Source organism: Alligator sinensis, unplaced genomic scaffold (genome assembly GCF_000455745.1).
Source record: "Alligator sinensis unplaced genomic scaffold, ASM45574v1 scaffold134_1, whole genome shotgun sequence".
Classification (NCBI taxonomy): domain Eukaryota; kingdom Metazoa; phylum Chordata; order Crocodylia; family Alligatoridae; genus Alligator; species Alligator sinensis.
This window is the reverse complement of record NW_005841920.1, coordinates 3806339-3820325: the sequence shown is the minus strand read 5'-3', so window position 1 is coordinate 3820325 and position 13987 is coordinate 3806339. Positions and strand designations below refer to the sequence as shown.

Genomic DNA, 13987 nt, shown 5'->3' with positions numbered 1-13987 from the left:
CTTGGGGGCTCTTGCCTTGCCCACAGATTGTACCAGGGCTGGGGCAGGGGTGGGCTTCCTTAAGTGCCTTGGCCTGCTGGCTTTGCAAGGGTTGATCAGCAGGCCAGCAGTGGTGTAAGTCCCCCCATCCCCCGGCGGGCTTAGTTTAAAGCCCGGTGGAGCAAGTCAACCAGTTAACAAGGCTGTTTAAAACTGAGGCATGCAGAAGAAATATCTAGACATTTCTAGCTTTCAAAAGGTTTGTCCAAATCTTTATTTCCTGTAAAAATGATTGACAAACATTTAAAATTCAAATAAAAAATTTACTATGAAATACTGAAATTCTCCCTAAAGAAGTAAAAAGAGGATGTTGGGTCATTTGTGAAATTGGTATTTTTTCCTATCTCAACATTGTAGATCCCATGATTGTTGGTCTGCTTTGGTCTAGTAACCCAGCTTTCTTAACATTGAGAGTTTGCTCACATATATGCCACTGTAGGTCTGGTATGTCTAGTGAACTCCTTTTGGATGATGTCCACATCCTGCTCTCTCCACCTGAGGATGTAAAAGGACCACCCAAAACATTGCTCAGATCATTCTTAGCACTTATAGCTAGGAGTCAGAGTCTGTAGTGTCTACCCTGGTACACAATATTCAGTCTTTTATATAAATTTAACATGTACTTATGATTTTTCGGGTTAGGTTAGTGTTAATGGGGTGTTTTTTTTTTTATTTTGATTTTCTTTTCTTTGAGGAAGTTGTTTTTGTTTATTTGGAATTAACTCATAATTAGGGTCCTACCAAAATCACGATTTTGTGGATTTCACAGAAATCGTGAAATATGGCATTGCCTGCAAAAGTGGGTGATGTTTGTGAAAGCTGAGAAAAAGAAGAAAGGAAACTTACTGAAAATAAAATGCTGGCCCTTAGAGGCAGCCCACTATGGGAAAAGCGGGGATGGGGGCTGCCATCATGAAGGCTGCACACAATGGCTGCCACCCCAACCTCTTGCTGCTGATTGGCTGAGAGGGCAGCTTGTCATGCAGGCCCACCCCAGCCACATGATGGACAGCCGTCACAGCCAATCAATGGTGAGGTGTGGGGCTACTGGGACCCCTCGGCTGATCAGCCTGTGAAAATGGTGGCCAGCCTCGTGATCACCCTGTGAAATAAGCCTGCCACCTCCTTGAGTTGGTTAGACACCTACTCATAATAAAATGTTCAGTTCACTATGTATAAACATGAACCCAGAGAGTATAGGAATCGATTTCTGTCAAAGGCTTTAATACTCTTAAAATAAGGTCACCATATGCCTGTTCATCTGAAGGAAGGGCACATCAGATATTTAAGGCATAGACATGTAGAAGTGTAGGGCTGCAAGGGGTTTCAGGAGATAATTTTGTCTAGCTTCCTATACAAAGGCAGGACCTAGACCATCCTAGACAGCTGTTTGCCTGTCTTGTTCTAAAAGACCTTAAATGACAGAGATTATACAACCTCCCTTAGCAGCCTGTTTCAGAGCTCTGTTATCCTTATAAAGTTTTTCCTAATAACTAAATCTTTTTTGCTGCAAGTTAAGTTGATTACTTGTCCTTTTCCCAGTGCGCACAGAGGACTATTGATTGCTATCCTTTTATAAGTATCTTTTTTCATATTGGAAGCCTGTATTTAGCTCCCTCCATAGCCTTATGTTTTCTAGACTAAACAAATCCTCAACTCTTCTTCATTGGACATATTTTTATAAACTACTTTTTCATTTTTTTTACTGTCTTCTGAACTCCAGCTTATTCACATTTGGTGCCCAGAACTTATTATGCTACTTTAACTGAGACCCTACCAGCACACAATACAATAATGCTAGCTAGTTATTCCACATTTTGTATTTGTTCATTTCACTTCTCAGTCTTAAGAGCTACATTTTGTGCTTGCTTTACTGAATTAACTCCTGTAAATTTCAGACATTTTTTCCAGTTTATCATAGGATCATAGGAAAGTAGGGCTGGAAGGGACCTCACAAGGTCACATAGTCCAGCTCCCAGACCACCCTGACTAAACCATGCCAGCCAAGTGTTGACCTGGCCCTCTTTTAAAAATTTTCAAGGATGGATAGTCCACAAGTTCTCTAAGGAGCCTGTTCTAATGCTTAACTACCCTCATAGTCAGAAAGTTTTTCTTAGTCTCCAACCAAAGTTTCCACTGCTGCAGTTTGAAGCCATTGGTCCTAGTTCTGTCTTCTACAGCCACAGAGAAAAGTCTGTCTCCATCCTCTTTTATAATTGACCTTCAGATATTTGAGGACTGTTACCAAATTTCTCCTCAGTCTTCTCTTCTCCAAACTGGACCAGTACTCCAGGTAAGGCCTCATTAGTGCTGAATAGAGTGGAAGAAACATTTCTCTTGATTTGCAAGAGACACCCCTGCATTTGTGCACACAATTATTCCATCATAAGTGGAAGAGTTTGCACTTACTGAATTTCATTTGATTGGTTTTCCTTTTTTCTGGAAAGTTTCTCCAGTTTTTCCAGATCATTCAAAATTCTAATCCTGTGCTCTAACCTTAGTTTGACCTCATCTATACATTTTTTAGAGTATGCAACCTACAGCACAAATGGCATAGGCAGCCTCTGTGCTTGGCACATAGAAGACTGGGGAGGTGACATGCAGCCCAGCACCAGAAAGGGTGAGGAGCAAAAAGCAGAGTATCAGTACAGGAAGTGAGCACAGGGAGCAAAAAGCAGAACAGCATATCAAGCCAGGTAAGGGAATCAGTGGCAATGTGCAGGCTTAATTTGTGGCATGCCTGCCAAAAAGGTTGTTCCCCCATGCCCCCTTCCTTGTACTGCTCCATTCCATCATCTAAATCATCTATGAAAAATTGAATAGAACTGAGCCCAGGTTAGAATCCTTTTGAACCTATGTGCTCATAGAATCCTGTTGAAATTCTCTTCCGGTTTGGCAATGACCTTTTTACAACCACTTCTCAACAAGTGCTTTTGAAGTAGCTGTGTACTCACCTTGAGATTTCATCTAAATCATATTTTGCTAATTTGCTTTTGAGAATGTCATTTGAGACAGTATCAAAAGCTTTAGAAAGGTCAAATTATAGCACGTCTAATGCTTCCCTACTGATGATGGGCGATCACTCACAAAAAAGTAAGACTGTCTTGCAAGGATCTTAATAGTGAGTCCACAGGTGGCTCCATAGCTCAATTCTAGATCCCCATCTTATCGCAGCGAGGACAGGTTTTGAGGTGGGATGGGCACTGTGTTGCTGTGTTAGGTGTTCTGACATTCTTTTCGCCTGTTCCTTTTTTTCTCTTCTGCCTGTTAACAAGCTGTTTCAAAGTGTTGAGGTCCCTCCCAAAGAGCCTTCTTCCATTTTGGTTGGTCCTGAGCAAGGGTCTCCCAAGTGTTGATGTTGATGTTACACCTCTTTATGTTTTCCTTCTGGGTATCTTTGAAGAGCGTTTTTTGCCCTCCAGTAATTGCTGACATTTCAGCTGTGAGAAAAAGATTCTCTTTGGAAGGCGGGAGTCAGGCATGCGAACAACATGACCTGTCCATGCTGTTAGAATTTGCTTCGGCCAAGATGCTGATGTCTGTGCGTCTATCCTCTGTCACAGGCCAGCTGGGCACTGTGAGGGTATCAGCCACTGGGCTGTTTGGTTCAGGATCGAGGAGGCAGAGTTTGAGAGCGAAGCAATGGCATATTTATTATAGGTTACACACACATAGCAGTTAACAGAAAGATAAATGCGATAAGCAGATAATGCAGTATTAAAGAGCTAATAGTAAATAATAACAGATAATAACAACAGATAAATAGATCAATCTGTCGTAGGCCAACTGGGCACTGCCAGAGTATCAGCCACCGGGCTGTTTGAAACAACAAATAGACAGACGTGGGTTGGCAACTTATTGATAGTCCCTCAATGCCAGGTGCACACCAGGTGAATCCAGCGAAGTCAGGCTGATTGATGCTGTCAGAGGGATTACCGGGGAAGATCCCTTGATCAGGATCCGATCCTCACTCACACAGGGAGTCTGGGGTCCGGGTGTGGAACAGCAATGACTGTTCTGTTCCCTCCTTCCTGCTGGTCACCTGATGCATGCGCTTTTTATACCTAGTCTTATGCTAATCTGTTGGCTTTAGAGCCACTCACAATCTTGCCCTATAGTTGTTACCCTATGGGATTAAAAGGTGTTAAAAATTATTGTAAAAGGTTACTACCCAAACTTGGGTTTATCCAATAAGCAAATTACAATGCAGCATCTTCAGGTTTGAAATTAACATTACTCCACCTAAATCCAACCCCTTTAGATCTCTCCGACTATGCTTTTTTGAGACGTGCTTTCCTGGAATGTGCTGGGTAGGCCAGGCAGTTGAATCCAGTTTTTATCATCAAGGCTGAATTCTGAGCAAAAAACCATTAGGTCAGCTAATCTTACAGCTATAGCTTTGTCTTTGAGGCCTACTCAGTTTCACAAACAGTTACAAGTTACATTTGCGGGTTACAAAAATACAAGCTTTATACTAGGCAAAAACTACAAATGCCTCCAAGAAGCACATATTTATTGCTTATTAATTTCTTTGGTTCTGGCCGTCACAATCCTCCCAGCTAATCCGAAGGATCTTGCAAAGGCACCATTGGTGGTACTTTTCCAAGCTCTTGAGATGTCTTCTGTATGTGGTCCACGTTTCCAAGCCATACAGCAGAGGTGAAATGACAGTGGCTTGTTAAACCAAGAGCTTTGTTTCAACAAGGATGTCATGATTTAAGAAGACTCTCTTACTCAGGCGTCCAAAGGCTGCGCTTGCACATTTCAAGTGGTGTTGTATTTCTGCGTTGATGTCTGCCTTTGATGAAAGATGCCTTCCGAGATAGGTGAAGTTCTCCAGCAATTTTCTGTTGATTTGAATGGAGGGGGTGTTTGTTTCTCTATTTGGAGCAGGTTGGTAAAGGACTTGCATTTTCCTGATATTTAGAGTTAGGCCAATACTCTTGTAGACTTCCAAGAATACATTAAGAATGGTTTGGAGGGCCGTTTCAGATTGAGCAATGACAGCATTGTCATCTGCATACTGGAGCTCCATTATGGATGTTGTCGTGGTCTTTGTTTTGGACTTAAGTCTGTTGAGGTTGAAGAGTCTTCCATCCATCGTATACACCATGTGAATTCCAGGTGGGAGCTTTCTGTCGACAAGGGGCATTATGATGGAGATGAAGATGGAAAACAAAGTTGGAGCGATGACACAACCTTGCTTCACTCCAGTTTTCACCTCAAATGATTCTGTTTGATTCCCATTGCTGAGAACCTTTGCTGAAATGTTGTCATGGAGAAGTCTCAGAACACTGAACTTGTTTGGGCAGCCAATTTTGGACAGGATTTTCTATAGGGCTTTGTGGTTTACAGAATTGAAGGCTTAAGAGAGGTTAATGAAGGCCAAGTAGAGAGGTCAATTTTGCTCACAATACTTCTCCTGGATTTGACATGCTGTAAAGATCATGTCTGCAGTTCCTTGAGATGGTCTGAAGCTGCTTTGAGATTCTGGAAGAATTTCTTCTGCAAGGGGGAGAAGGCAGTCAGCAAGGATATGGGCGATGACTTTCCCAGCAGTGGCCAATATTGAGATGCCTCAGTAGTTTCTGCGATCAGCTCCGTCCCCCCCCAGCTTTGGTAGCACTGAAGAAGCCACGAGTGTCACAGATGTCAGCAAAATGTTGGATTTCTTTTGATATCTGAATCCACCACTCATTCTTCAGTTATTGTATTCTCCTCTGCACCTCTGATTTTGCTTGTTGGTGTGCATTTTTCTTGATGCCAGAGTTGGTGTCATTCTGCCAAGCAGAGGAAGCTTTATGTTTCCTGTCAGTGAGACCTTGAATTTCAGTGTCATTTTCGTCAAACCAGTCTTGATATTTCCTGGTCTTGTATCCTATGATATTTTCACAGGATGAGAGAACAGCTGTCTTGAATCCCGTCCAGTGCTCTTCAATTCCTTCTGCGTGCTCTGTTGGTAGTGTCTCATTCAGGAGTTGCTGGAATTCTCTCTGAGTGGGTCCTTCAAGCACTCGATGTTTAACATGTGCCTGATCTGCTTTCTTTGCATTCTTCATTTAGGAGCGGTCCTGATGGACATGCAGGAATGGATGAGGCAGTGGTCAGTCCAACAGTCAGCAGTGCTAGTCACGGCTCTCGTAATCAGGACATCCTGGTGATCATGTGTCTGAACAATCACATAGTTGATCAAATGCCAGTGTTTCGATCTAGGGTGTTTCCAGGATGTCTTGAACTTTTTCCTTTGACAGAACAGGGTATTTGTGATGACAAGTCTGTTCTGCGCACTTTGTCAGGAGAAGGACCCCATTAGCATTTGAATTTCCAATGCCTTCTTTTCCGATAGTTTCATTCCAAAGTTTTGAGTCACTTCCCACTCTGGCATTAAAATCTCCATGAGATCTCCAAGGATGATCTTCTCTTCCCTTAGGATATTTAAGAGGATGGTGTCAAGCTGTGAGTAGAAGTTCTCCTTCATGATCTCATCGGCATCAGGAGTCAGGGCATATGTACTCCCAATTGTCGCCTCTTAGTTTGTGGCAAGTTTCAGACGGAGAATCATGAGGTGTTCATTGATGCCAGTTGGGAGTTTTGAGTTGGTTCACAAGTTCGTTTTTGATGGCAAAATCAACTCCATGTGTCTGTAGCGCTTCTTCTGCTCTCCCTCTCCAGAAGAAGGTGTATCCTCGTTCTTCTTTCAGATGGCCTTCTCCAGCACATTGAGTATCAGATAGGGCAGCAATGTTCATGTTGAACTTCCTCAGTTCATGAGATAAGTTGTCCTTTGCTCAGGGCAATCACTATTTGTGTAGTCCATTAAGGTTCGTACGTTCCAGGTTCCAAAAATCGTTTTTGTTTCTTTGTGACCACATAGAGGTGATCGCTTATCCAATCAGGAACTGATAGAGACAGGCTATGTTTGGGGCATCTTTTCTAGTCCCCTCCCCATGTGGGGTGAGCAAAATGGATCCTAAATGGGAATGATCAGTCGTGGATGCAGCTACCAAACTGCTCTTACTGCCTCTGCCCCAAACAAGACAACTGAAGCAAACACCCACCACTTACGTGCCAGTCCATGACTAGGAACTTCCAGATCTCATAGTCCTGTACCCATTGCCACTCGCCAATCACCATAGGACTTTCCTGTTGTGCAGAGATGTATGATTCTCATAAGGAAGATGCCTGTGCATGACTTCTTTTAGCATGAGGATGTTGTCACATGCCAACAAACACACGGTCCTTGACTGATAGGGATCTAAGTCCAATGGCATGGAATCTAAGATGACTGGAGACCCTTGATCTGCAGCAGCTTTCATCCGCCTTCACAGCTGCTGAAAAGAGGGTTACACTTTTCTTCCACCTGGTCCACCGTTGAGGTTTTCTTCTTTCATACTAACTACTAGGCCAATTATTCTGTCAGAAAAGAAAATCTATGTTGTCTGTTTTTATCACTTAATTATTTTCCATGAACTAGTAGTTCAGTTGTTTGTTCTAGTACTGTTCTGGGTTCCTTTGCTGAAGTACAACAGCACAGGGACACATTGTCCAAAGTGGCAGATGGGAGAAGTCCCTCTTTGCAGGGAATGCACTGGATAATACAGAAGAAGGTGCTGTGGACCAGCTGTGTCTAGGAGAAGGGAAACTTGATTTTAAACTGGGACAGGAAAGGCTCAACAACTTTTTGCCTTTTTCTGGCAAGCTCATTTAAGAGAAGTAAAACTGATTCCCTCTGAAGGTTGAAAAAGCTCATTTAACCTTGGTAGGCTGCCTAGGAGGATCTCCACTTACAAACTAGGTCAGAAAGAAACTGACCTGCTTCCCATTTGATATTTCATTCATAAAGCATGATGAACAGAAGTGACATGATTTATTGTGCCACCAGCCTTCAAAAGAAGATGGTTTACTTGTCATTACCATCATAACCTGTTCAGGTACTGAAGAGCATCCAAACCGTGACATTCTTCATACACTTGATTTTGGTCATCTTTCTTAACTAGGAAAGTATTCCGATATATTTCTGATTTTCTTGCTTCGGCACTCATGAAAGTAAACTGTGATGAACAGGTTCCTTCACAGCCTCAGCAATTTTATCCTCAACCCACACCTAGCTCACTCAAAGCAGCAGTGGCAGAGGCACTATCATCTAATTCCTCACCACAAGAGAGGGAATTAGATATATCCTAGAATTACAACATTTTTAGCTCTGACATCTCATTCTTAGTTCTGAATGATTGGTGCACCACACTCAGGCTCCAGAATGCCAGGTTTCATGTTGCAATTCATTTGGAACAAAGGCATTATTTCAGTTTCCAAGTAAACAACTGGTATTTCTGGTATAATTTGCCCTGCCAACGCATCAAGTTTTTTTTTTTTATGAAGAGACTTGAGGTTGTGGCAGCTTACCTAAGGAAGCTGAGAGTTAAAGTATTTCTGTACTTATTTAAGGGAAATCATAAATGACAGACTGAATTCAGCAAACTCTGTATCTGTTTTCCTGATCAACCATGAAAATAAAGATAAGTCAACACAGATCTTGAGACTAAAATTAGAAGTTATAGAAGCCATTCTGGATGCTACAACAGCAATAGCTTATCTACCCACAGGCATTTGCAAGTCATTCTGAATGCACTACAGGTTTATCCTAGGACCTTGATAAAATTTGCTTCACCTTGCTAGTCCAAATTTGTGTCTTGCCTCTAATGACTCCAGCATGTGAGGGTTCACCTGTGCTGCATGCAAGTGTGGTTAAAGTCAAGTAGCCAAGTAGTCATCAGTGGGTGCATCTACATGAGATGTTTACTGCAGTTGCCTAATTAGCTCTGCTATAAATGTCTCAGAATCTACATGTGCAGTGCTATTAGGATGGAGTAAACTAGTTAACTCTGCCAAGGGTAGTACGTGTAAATGCAAGTACTGTTCTATGGCAGAGTTCTTTATCGTGCAGCAACACGTGTAGATGCCGACCAGGCTGGCTGGGGCATGAGGGTGCTTCAGTGCAGGGCTACCTGCCAGCTCACCCCGCACATGCCCCAGCCAGCCCCTCTGTAGCACACTGAGTGGGGTCAGAGCAGCTCCAGGCTGGCAGGCTGACCCCCAGATCCCCTGCCAGCCAGGGCTGCTCCAACCCATCTCAATCTGCTGTGGTCCCGAGCACATGTTCAAACGTGGTGCCTGGGAGCAATAAACTGGCACAATATGTGCTGGAATTTATTGCTGCGCATTAATTGCACATATAGAGGCAACTTGTGTCAACTAATTTGTGACTGGTCTTTTTCTTCTTAAAATAGTGTTTGGATTCCATTCTTCCCTACATTTCAATCCAGAGCTCTTGTGATGGAGTAGGAAGCCTATCTGAACATGCGACAGAGGCAAGGCTTATGTAGTGGAGGCAAGGGCCATTTGTCAAACGTTCTGTCTTCCTCTCCATCAGCAAGGCTGTTTTAGTACAAATAGTGATAGACAATGCTACAGTCTTATTCCATTTAGTCAGACAGGGTGGAGCCACATCCGTCTCTATACCACAGACTTCCTCATCACCAGATAAAAGCAGAAGTGTGATTTCTTTTGCTCCAGGAGTTAGAACCCTGTGGCTACTTTTTGATGCATTTTCTGATCCCATTGTCTACAGCAGGGGTGCTCAGCCACCAGTCAGGTCTGCAGGTCAGATCCAGACCCTGGTACCAACTCATCTGTCCCAGGGGGCTCTCCACAGATACACAGGGAGCCCCAAGGGCTGGCCCTGCATATTAGATTGGGTGCACAGGACAGTGTGGGTCCTGATACCAGCATGCGGTGCATGACAGGGATGGTGCAGGGCCTGATCCCAGGGTGCTGGGTCTGATCTAGACTGGCCCTGCGTCAAAATGTTGAGCACCGCTGGTCTATATCAAACTTGCTTTAAACATTTCCTTCAAGCTCAAGCAGGATTCTACCAAGCTTTGCCTTTCAAGTGCAACTATCAATAAACCATTCAATGTATCATGTAACATTTGGATATATTGTGGAATTGCAGCCAGTTTTTAAAACTCAGTTCATGCACTCTCCATGTCATGGTATGGATACCTGGCTGACATAAGAGAGCATGTTAATAGAAAGTCCAAAGCATTCATCCTCATTCATAGTAGAAAAGACTTCCAGGTACATCTGTTTAGACCAATGGAAAGATTAATAGGATGGGCACATGAGTACCAATTGTTACCTTCCACAATTCAGTTTCCAGATGTTCAAAATCATCCCCTAAATTAACTCAGGGTTATCAGTGAACTCAGAGAGGGTTCATCTAGTAGTTATATCAGCAAATTCTGTCCCCCAGTCAACAAACATTCTGTATTTTCTTATCCAACAGTGACTAGATTTCTAAAGGGTCTTATGAAAGTCTACTCCCAGTTCTTCTTTATTTTATACAGAGACCAAGCCTGCAGACATGCATTAAGCATTGTCTGAGCACTTATAGCACACTGGGCTCACCAGGTGAACTAGATAGGGGAAAATACCTTATTAAGAATCCCAGTTGGTCTTGGGTATGTGCCGAGTTGCTCAACCCTGATGTGCGAAGCAGTTCTGACATAGCATATAGGAATATTTACTAGTAAAATCTTAGTTATGGAATTAAGTAGTTTGCCCCTGCCTCCTTTTAGAGATTAGGCCCTTAATGCTTTACATTTTTAAAGAACTAAAAAAAAAATTATTTTGGTTGGGCAATAGCTATTGGTGAAAATACAAAAACATATTATTGTGCAACTGTACTGTCTTCTGTTTTGATCTTGTCAGATCTCAAAAAAAAAGGTGAAAGGTGTTCAAGGAATGCTTGGGCACTGAAAGAAATTTCATTGTGATTCAGTAAGCGTAGCTCTTCTCTTTAGGTCATACCTCAATGATACATGTGCACAGTATGCTGCTACTACTAAAGATGTCATTTGTAATACTGATTACTCCTGGTTATTAGATCTTAAAGGAAATATGTGTATGGGCTGGTTTTAACCTTGGTTTCTTGGACAAAGTTCAGTTCAGATTAATTACATATTTATGTCTTAAATTCTTGCAGCATCTCCTAGATTTTCTATTTCCTGCTGTGTAGCATATCCTCTACCACAGACGTTTACCGATCTTGTGTTATCCCCTACCTACTTTGCATTAGGAAGGTATTTAAGTAATTTTTATAAAATACTCTCTTCAGATGAAAGCCGTGGTGCAAAGTATTGTACATACTTCAGTAACATCAAGTAGGCTCCTTATATACCACCTATCCTGAGTAGCAAGCTTTAGGTTAAGCTAAAAGCACCAAATGAAAGAAATATCCTTATAAAAAAAATATTTGGATTTATCAACATACTCAAAACAAAACATTGCTCTCTAATGAAAATTGGTTCTCTGATACATTCTGTTCTATATAGGTTTTCATTGTGCTCATCACTAGAATTTGTGCAGCTTTCACCAGTGCATTAAGTAGTTACTGAAATGTCACAGGTATATGTTAGAGCTGCTGGACATGCTATTCATCAGATTTATTCAATATTTCAATGTATTTATTCTGATAACTCATTCTTGCAAAGAAAAATTAACCAGATGATAAATATAGCACGAAATTGCTGAGCAATTTCAAAGATAGATTTGAGTAAGAGACCGACCTCTAAAAGTTTCAGAATTGTCCTAATACTCAGCAAAGTAAAAGGTACAATCTCTCAATCTGAGCATAGAAAATCCCCCACCTATATCTACCTTCCAGTCATAGTGATATCCTTTTTGTACTAGAACAGTATATTTTTTGCAATGGATCTGTTTTCCATCACAAAAACCCCAAACCATCAAACAAGTTCTTCAAACTCATATTGGTTTATTAAACTGACAAAGTTTTTTTGTATTTTTCTTATATTTGTAATTACAGCACAAAAAGCTCTAAGGCCTGGCTGATAAAGAAAAAAGGGTAGATTTGATTTAAAATATCAATTTTAAATCAGCAAGCAAGAAATCTTGATTAAAATCATTTTCTATTTTGGTTTGTGCTTTAGTAGTTATCTAGATTTGATTCTCACTGGTAAAACTTCATTCTTCCTTTGTCTAATTAGGAAGAGACACTGTGTCTATTAATATTAGCTCAACATCCTTTTAGTCAGTCTTACTTTTTACATTTTTAATGCTCAAAAATAGTGATTGATGCATTTCTATTTACTAGTGATGACTGAATTCCCTCCAGCCACACAACCACTTGTCATCAAGCTGTATCCAGATGCAGCCTGGAAGTCAACATAAAATACACAAAAACATAATTTTAGGGATATTTCTTATGCTTCTGGGCTTTGCTGGTTGCCCTTGCCATGCCCCCCTCCCTGCCCCCCACTTTTTGCTACATGTGTCAGGGCATTTTTAAGCCTTCCCAGATGTACCAGGTGCTGGCTACAGCCAAGGCTGGGGACCTTGACTCAGGTGTGCCAATGCTCCTGCTGGGAGCCAAGCCAGAGGTTCCTGGGTAGAGGGTCTTGCCCCTCCCCTCAGGGTCAGACCGATGGCCATATATGGGGTCAGGAAGGAATGCTTCCCCATGGTCAGATTGGTGCAGAGTGGGGGGGGGGGGGCTTGCTTTTTGCTGTAGTAGGGGCCTGGCCCTTGAAGCAGAATCTTTTGAACATGCACTGAAAAGCATTTAATAGAAACAACACTGGCTGCTGTGGTTTTCTTGCTTTAGCCGTGGCAGGATAGCGGGTTAAGTCTGTGTTGTGTCAGGACTGACAGTATAGTCTTATGTAGAGTTTAGATTATGATTTGTATGGGATGGTTTGGATAGAGATGATCCTGCCTCAGGCAGGGCTGGACTAGGTGACCTCTGGAGGGCCCATCCAACCCTGCTGCTCTATGATCGGAATTGGTTTTCCTGGGCTTTTTTCCTACTCTTGCTTCGTTATTTTTTCAACTTTGAATGAGCTAAGCACCGAAACATTGGCAGAATAAAAACGTTCTCTCTACAGCTACTGCCGCAGAAGACTAGTTTCGTGTTTCCACAGGCCACATTTCCAGGCGTTTAAGCAACGACTTCCACAGATTCAGAGACAGCACGAGATCATCGGGTCTAGCCCCCCTGCTCTGGGCAGGAAAGACTGCTGGGGTCAAATAACCCCAGCAAGGTGTGCATCTTTTGAAGCTCTCCAGGGTAGGTGCTTGTACCACCTCTGCTGGGAGTCTGTTCCAGAGGCTGGTTACACAAACCATGAAGAAGTTTTTCCTTGTATCCAGACCTGTTCAATTTTTTTTCTTTTTAAATACCAGCAGCCAAGCCCATTTACATTTAAAATGCAACACATTTAAACCTATGGTAGTTGGGAGGCTGAAGAACCATTCCCTCCTGCCGTGAATGCTTTCATTGGTAAAAATGGATCTAGATCCTAATCAAGTTCCAATCCTGCCACGGACTCTGGTGAAGCGGGGCAGCCGACTGCTGCCTTTCCCGGCCCGTGCCCCCTGGGCTGCCATAGCCCCGCCGGGTTCCCTCCTGCTAGCCCGAGCCAACCAAGTCCGCACGACGCCCCGGAGCCATTTCAGCGCGGGGGGGAGGGGGCCGAGGGTCGCGGCCGCCCCATGCAGAGCGAGGGGGTGCCTGGGGGCTGCCGCCGGCCGCTCCCGAAGAAGGAGCCGCGGCCGAGTCCTCCCGCCTGCCGGGAGCAGGAGAGTCCCCAGGCGGGCTGGGGCGCGGGAGTCTCCGCAACCTCCCCGAGAGTGCCCCGCCAGCATCCCGGCCCAGCCTGGGGCAGCACGGAGCCCCAGCGCGGCTCCGCCGCCAACTGCGCCAGAGCCACCCGGCCCCAGGCGGGGAACGACCGACGCCATCTTCTCCTCTTGGAGCCTCTCGCGCCTCCACCGGGGTAATCTGAGGTCAGGGCAGCGCGGCGCTCCACTGCGCCTGCGCGAGGAGCTCGCCGGGAGGGAAGCCCTGGCTGCGCCTGCGCAGCCGCGCCCC

The 13987-nt window shown here is 43.6% G+C and overlaps 1 protein-coding gene across 1 annotated transcript in view; it reads left to right on the top strand.

Annotated features, from left to right (window-relative positions):
* Nucleotides 1-12505: 12505 nt before the first annotated feature.
* Nucleotides 12506-13987, top strand: part of CLOCK (clock circadian regulator) — a 109693-nt gene continuing 108211 nt past the window's right edge. Inside the window, exon 1 of the mRNA XM_025198349.1 lies at nt 12506-13892. The gene's annotated coding sequence lies outside the window, so the exon portion shown is untranslated. The remainder of the gene's footprint in view (nt 13893-13987) is intronic.